Consider the following 7,017-nt stretch of genomic DNA (forward strand, 5'->3'; position numbering starts at 1 on the left):
TTGCAAATCTCAGTTTATTGTTATTATTTTATCTGTTAGCACATTCTCCATAGAGTTCCAAATACTTTGTGAGGCTAAAAATTTTCCTAGAATGACTTTTTTCCATTTGGCAAATGAGGAAGTCGGGCACCAAGAGAATGGGTGAAAAGCTTGGTCCAAGATAGCATTTGTCAGTGGGTGCACCAGCAAATGAAGAAAATTCTCCAACCTTCTCTCCTTGCTCACTATTCTCCACCCAAGATTATGATCAATACGTTCAAACCCTGAAAAGCTCACAATAATCATGTTTTCATGCTGAAGTAAAAAAAGATATTTTATTCCTGATTCATCTGTCAAGATCCTCCGGGGCAGGAGATGCTGATAAAAGAAGAGCAGTAAACATTCTAAGTGGTGTGAGGCTTAAAGAGGACAAATACTGTTTTGTTCAATGTGTTCGGAGGCCAAGAGCTCAACCTCTGCTGTGGGAGCAATATTTCTATGAAATCCTCCCTGATCATTTCCACTGGGGCCAGCTCTGTTGAAAAGCCCGACTTTTTACAAAAGGACGAAAAGCAGGGATTTCTGTGAAGAACAGGGATGTGTAAAGAAAAGAGCAGGAGAGAATAATTTGGAAAAGAGCATCAAAACGCCTTTTCATATTCGATATAGAGAAACCTTATCTTTAAAAACTCTGATGAATACTTGAGCCAGTAATACTCCCATCTATCTATTGCTGTTCTCCAAAAGAAAAAAAATGAAAGATTTGAATGCAATATCTCAAAGGAAAACCTTCAGAGAATGATGAAGACAATGCTCCCACCTAGAAATCAGAGGATGTGGTAAACTTTTCTGAGAGATTCTCTCTTGTCATGTCTCAACATCCCCCCCACCCCAGATTTGGATGGGATTGCGTGGAGAGACAATGGGAGGGTAAAGAACTTTTCTGACTACTAGCTTAAAAACAGTTTGGAGATGGGTGAGGATGTTCCCTTTGCTACAGTCTAAGTTCAACACTGTTAGTCATTAGAGAATATTGTGGGAAGGTATGGCATCAGATGATATAATCAGATGTTAGTCTATCAGAAAGTGGAAAAACACTAAAAAAAAAAATATTTCATTCACTCTGACATGGGATGGGGCTAGGAACTTCACCCGTGAGTCATTGGTATAAATAAATCCCAGGTGAGGAAATGCCCTCTACCAATGTAGCTTGTGACTGTCCCTGAAACTTGTAGCCTTACAGAAGTGCCTAGAAGTTGATTTGCTCAGGGTCACAGAGCCAGTAGGTATCCGAGGTAATATTAGAATATAGATATTTCCCAGCTTTGCTGTCTGAAATGTCATAAGAAATCTAACCCATTAGTAACAGGGATTGTGAAGGCAAAGAAAGTTTGCCCAAAGAAAAAATGAGCAAGAGTAATTATGGGCCATATTGGAATCAAATTCTTTCTTCCAACCAACCATACAACTCCTAGACTGATACATCTAGAGTCCTGGATTTATTTCTAATTTCTCCATTGCCTGCTCTGACACCACACAGATCCCATATACTGTATTACTTGTTTGCCTTCAATACAAAATATTCACACACCTAAACATGTCCCTGCTCACCTGATACTGCCCCAGCCATCACTAAGAACCTTAATCAATAATTGCCCTTTCTTTGATCCTCATAGACTATTCCTGCTCAGAGTCACATTTCACACTTGTCTGATGCCTCTTTTAAATCATCCAGAAGTGGCCATAGTGTGGTGGACACAGCAGTGTGGCCAGGAAGATGCAGATTCAGATCTCACTTTAACATTATATTAAACACTTATTAGATGTATTAGACACCCAGGCTGTCACTTAATTTCTTTGTGCCTCAGTTTCTTTGTCTATAAAATTAGAGGGTAAATCTCAATGAACTCCAAGGACCCTTCTTGTTCAGAAGCCTAAGTATGATTGAATGATCACGTGTGTACACATAGTCTAGACATAGTAAGATACTATTGGGGCAGGAACAATAAGATGAGTGGTATGATGGGAGGGTAGTTAAAGTGGGAACAATCTTTAGGAGGCTTTATGGAAGGTTGCCAAGACAGACATAAAATTTCAGGGAAGTGTTGAGAAATAGATGAATGGTTGGGGGTTGGCAGGAATATGACTGATAGTTTATAACAGGCATGAGTTTCTTAATATATTTGAAGACAGTCTTAAGATTGAGGTGCTCTGAACATGGCAAAATCAAACGGAAGAAGTCTGGAGAAGAAAGAAGGATGTCAGGGGTTCAGAAACAATGTGTGACATACCTAGAATTGGCAGGGTGCTCTAAAGCAACAACACATGAGGAAAGCAACGGATTGTTGATCTCTCCATTTCTTCTTCAGTGACTTTCATAAGCAGACTATTTTCATCCCATTGATTTTGGTTATCGAGCGATGGTCACCTGTTTGTAGGAGGCCTCTGTTTTCCTTTGATACATTCTGTGTGTAACTATGAACTAGTTTATTGCTTAAGATTCATCTCTGTTTCTGCCTATTCACTAAAAATGACACTTCTAGGGGGATTTATACCCATGTGGGTAAGCCCCAAAGGACCACAAATGTCTCCCTGATACATAAACATAACTAAGATGTTATGAAGCATCTAAATGGCATGCTGTACTATATTTTTAGAAGGGAAGTGGTTAAAAAAAACAGCCCATCTAGTTTAAAGAATTAAATTTGGGCAGAATAGAAAATGCAGTGAATTATGATAAATGAATACAATTGCGAAGTGGATTTCTTTGCCTCAAGAATGGTATACTATCAGTAATTAGGTAGGGCTTTAAGACACATGCATTTCAATCTTTTAAATCCAACACTTATAGAAAATGTCATTTGCAGTGCTTAATTAGGAACTGAGATAGTAGACCAATATATCCCTTTGCCATAATAAAAATCATACGAAAAAATGGTTGCACAGCATCCCAACAATAAATAGAAGCTAAAACATTGCATTTTCTATCAGATGCATTCCTAATGGATCTGTAAGATCACTATTACACTAAGCCTCAGCTAGGTATATCAGTAAAATTAAAACAGACAGGCTCCACTTTAAGGTACTTGGTACAATTTATTTTGACTTAATAGGCTCTTTCTCTGGGAGTCTGAACAGAAGACATCTAAACAGTTCTAATATTTCCAGATCTCAGTTTTGTTAGAAATGCTACCAACTCTTTCAATAACACTTAGCACAATGCCTACTAAGGGCCTGGCACATGGTAGGTGTTCAATAAATGTTCATTGGTTGATTGACTGATAATGTTGTTCACAGAGGCCTTTCAGCTTCCCCTGGACATCAGGTTAGTTCCTTTACTGAATTCTTCCTCCTACTTAAATGGTATCATACTTTCATTTCATTTGAAGCAAATGTTAATCTGGCTGAGATCCACTGAGTTCTAAGATTCTTCAAGTCAGTATTCTGCACACATTTCCATTCAGTCATTTATATGTCTCTCATCATCCATTTTAGGTGTCATGTACATTATCTGTGATAAGCTGTTGATATCCAGTTTTATCACCCTCTTTCCTGGTAGCACAAAAGCTGCTTCTCATAGATACCCTCATCTTATAAAAAGGGCAGATGAAGACAATTGCATTTTCTGGTTGTTGTTTGAGGGAAAGTTTTTCCTATAAATTTTCCAATCAAATTTTGCTTCTCCTTTAAAAGTTAAGCAGAATAATGAATATTATTTTTTATTATGTTGTCTATTTCCCTTTTCACAAACTAGGAAGAATATCCAGATTGTAAAACATTTCATAGCAACAGGAGATAGCAAAAGGGGATGGTTTTCTCTTCCTTTGAGTCTTTTCATGTATTTTTTAAAAGGTATCCAGCCATTTCAAAAAAGGATAGATCAGAACTTCAAGTTTACCACATTGTTTTCTAATTTTTAGTATAGTCTTCTTGTGTTAAACTATGTACTTCAGTGACACCATTGGGTTGATTTTTGCTTCTATGTTAATTTGTTAGAGGTATCAGCAAGAAATACTGGGGAAAGCAAAGGATTTGGAATCAGGAGAGCAGAGAGAGAATGAGAGGGAGGGCAAGGAGGAGAGCAACAACATTGACATCAGGGACTACTCATGGATGCCTCGTCACTCATTGTAGTTGTTTCTAGCTCGGTGTCTCATCTACCTTCTCAGTGTAAACAGGATGCATCACTGATATATCAAATGGACAAATGAGATAAGATACTGCGTATACAAAGTGCTTTGAGAACTTTAAAGTGTTGTATAAATGCTAGTGACGATGTCGATGATGTTGTACTGATTGGCAGCTCCAAGATTGCAGGCAGGAGAATCAGTTTCAAAAGTTAGTCTATTCATGAACTTTTAAAATAATGATAAATAACATGATTACTATTAATAATGATTATTAATTAATATTGTTTGCACTTATGATCAAAGAACAAGAAATAAAGATATCCCTAATATTTAGGAATAAATTGTATTTGTGATCATAAATTTTATATATATTATCATAAATAATATTTATGAATAAATTGAATTTATGATCATAAAAGAATTGTTCTTTATGTTCAAAGACATCACCAGAAGGCATTGAATGTTTGGCCTCAGCAATTAGAAAAATTAAGGGGTAGAGCAGGCTATGATTTTCCTCAGTGAAGAGGGGACCCACATTGATGCCATCATGGGTCCTTGGAGCACTGAAGAAACCTAGCTAAAGGGAGATAGCTATTAATACTTCTAGAGATGTTACTGAATACTTAGAGGAATTTGGCACCAATCTTCTATATTTGTAGAAATACGTCCAGAACAACACAATTTGTGTTTACTCATTTCTATTTCCCACAGAGCTAAATAGCAACACGTACCTGGTACATATTTGTTGAATCTATCCTGCCTTGTGTTGTTTTCCTCTTTTCTTTTTATTTTGTTGAGAATAGGCAGCATTGAGGCGCTGTCTGGAACACCTAATTGAGCATGGCTCCTGTTCAAGGATCCTACCACTTAAATTAGACAGAAGATAGGTTGGTATGACATGGAAGGAGTGACCAAGAAATGGTGGTCAAAAAAAAGAAAAAGAGAAAGAGAAATCAGGTAATTATCAGCCACAAATCCATCACATCTTGACTTTAAGTAATGCCTCACTATGATCACTTTTTCATTCCTTTACTCAACTTTGCATTCCCTTAGGAAGGTAAGCATAGTTATAGACTCAGTTAGAGTTAAAAAGAACCGTAGAAACAATCTGATCCAATCCCTTCATAAAAGAGAGAAGAAAAGTGAGACCAAGAAATATTAAATGACTTGACCAAGGTCACCTAGCTAACTTGTGGGCAGAGTCAAGCCTAGAGTGCCATGCCAAAAGGAAGGGATTTGGAATCAGAAGTCCCTTGTTGGCCAAGTCACTTATTAATCCTGTGACCTTGGGAACATCACAACTCACTGGGCCTCATATTCTTCATCTATTAAATGAAGGGATGGGACTAGGTGACTTTTAAGATACCTTGGAGCTCCATGATTTTCTGGACCAAAGTCTCTTTACTTCTAGTTTATTGTACTTTCCACCCTCCCCAAGATATGGCAATTCTAGAACCACCCTTCCCTTCATTCTCATAAGGAACAACTTGTTTCATACAATGATATCTCACTCATCTACCAGCCTTAGTTATCCAGAACACATTTCAAAGGAGCCAACCAGAAAGGTAACTAAGAAGCCAAATACTAGTTATAAAGGCCATGCCCAGAAGCTCTTGGTCTTTATTCATAAAAGATCTTCTTGGGTCTTTGTTGAGTCTATTTATTGACCTTTTAGGTACAATTCTAGCAAACTTTGTAGTATGAGGAGGTATTCTCTCTAATCTAATGTAAGTGAAACACTTGAGAGTTCTAGATTCAAATCAAGGAACTGCTTTCATGCTATGTGAGCACAACTTTCTTTGATTTTTACAAAGGTCAAATCAATAAACCAGAAGGAAAGTGACCTGTAGGGCAAATAGCCCTTACATCCTCCTCAGAGAGGCCCATCCTCCAGATGTTGCTCTTTATGAGGACCAGGTTTTGAAGGCCAAACATCACCCACTTGATGGCAGCTTCCTGGGGCCTGGAGTTCACTGTGCCTGTCAGCTATGACCTAGGCTCAATTCTACTTCTGGATTCTCAGGCCTAAGAAAATTAGAAGCAGGAAATGTAAAAGTGGGGAGCTGTTAGAAATAAGCATACTTATAATAGCCTGAAAGCATGGGAAGACAGAAAACCAAAATAAACACAGTTCTAAAAATATGAAATCAAAAAGCATAGCTTGCTACTACTACATAGTGTTAGAGCTGCACATGGGCAGTATGACAACCTGTACTGAGAGGCAGGAACATCTGGGTTGTGTTGTCATGGACAAGCCATTGAAAGTCTCTGAGCTTTCATCTATAAAATGAGGATAAGAATACTGATCTCACAAGGTATGTATGCCTCATATGTGGTACTGAGTGTAAATCACTTTACAAACCTGAAAGGCCATACATACATGCCAGCTGTCATCAATAGTGTGCCCTATATCCTCTCTATATAGGACCTGATGTGTTTTTCCATTGGTGTAGGGTGCTCCCGGTGAAGTAAGTCCCTCTATCAGTAAAGATCATCAATTACTCTAAAATGTTCAATGACTTACCCTAGGTCACACAGCCAATACACAAGTGTCCCCAGTCAACTTGAATCCAAATTGTCCTGACTCCAAGTTGGCTCTCTGTTCATTCAGGTCGCCTTTAAGTTACAGTATAATAATTAATTTTCACAAGGGCAACCCTAAAAAATCAAGATATGTTCTATAACACTTTCACTTCTCACTTCTGACTCCTAGCTTTCCTGACTTCCTATAAGATTCTACTCAAATCCCAGTCTCTTACAGGAATTCCTTCTCAGTCCTACCCCTTCCACCCCATCTCAGTCCTTTTCCTTTGAAATTACTTTCTATTCATTGTGCATATTTCTGGCTTGTACATAGTTATTTGTGTATCATCTCCCCCATCACAACATGGAAGAATAAATATTGAAG

Source organism: Notamacropus eugenii, chromosome 3, assembly GCF_028372415.1.
Source record: "Notamacropus eugenii isolate mMacEug1 chromosome 3, mMacEug1.pri_v2, whole genome shotgun sequence".
Taxonomy (NCBI): Eukaryota; Metazoa; Chordata; class Mammalia; order Diprotodontia; family Macropodidae; genus Notamacropus; species Notamacropus eugenii.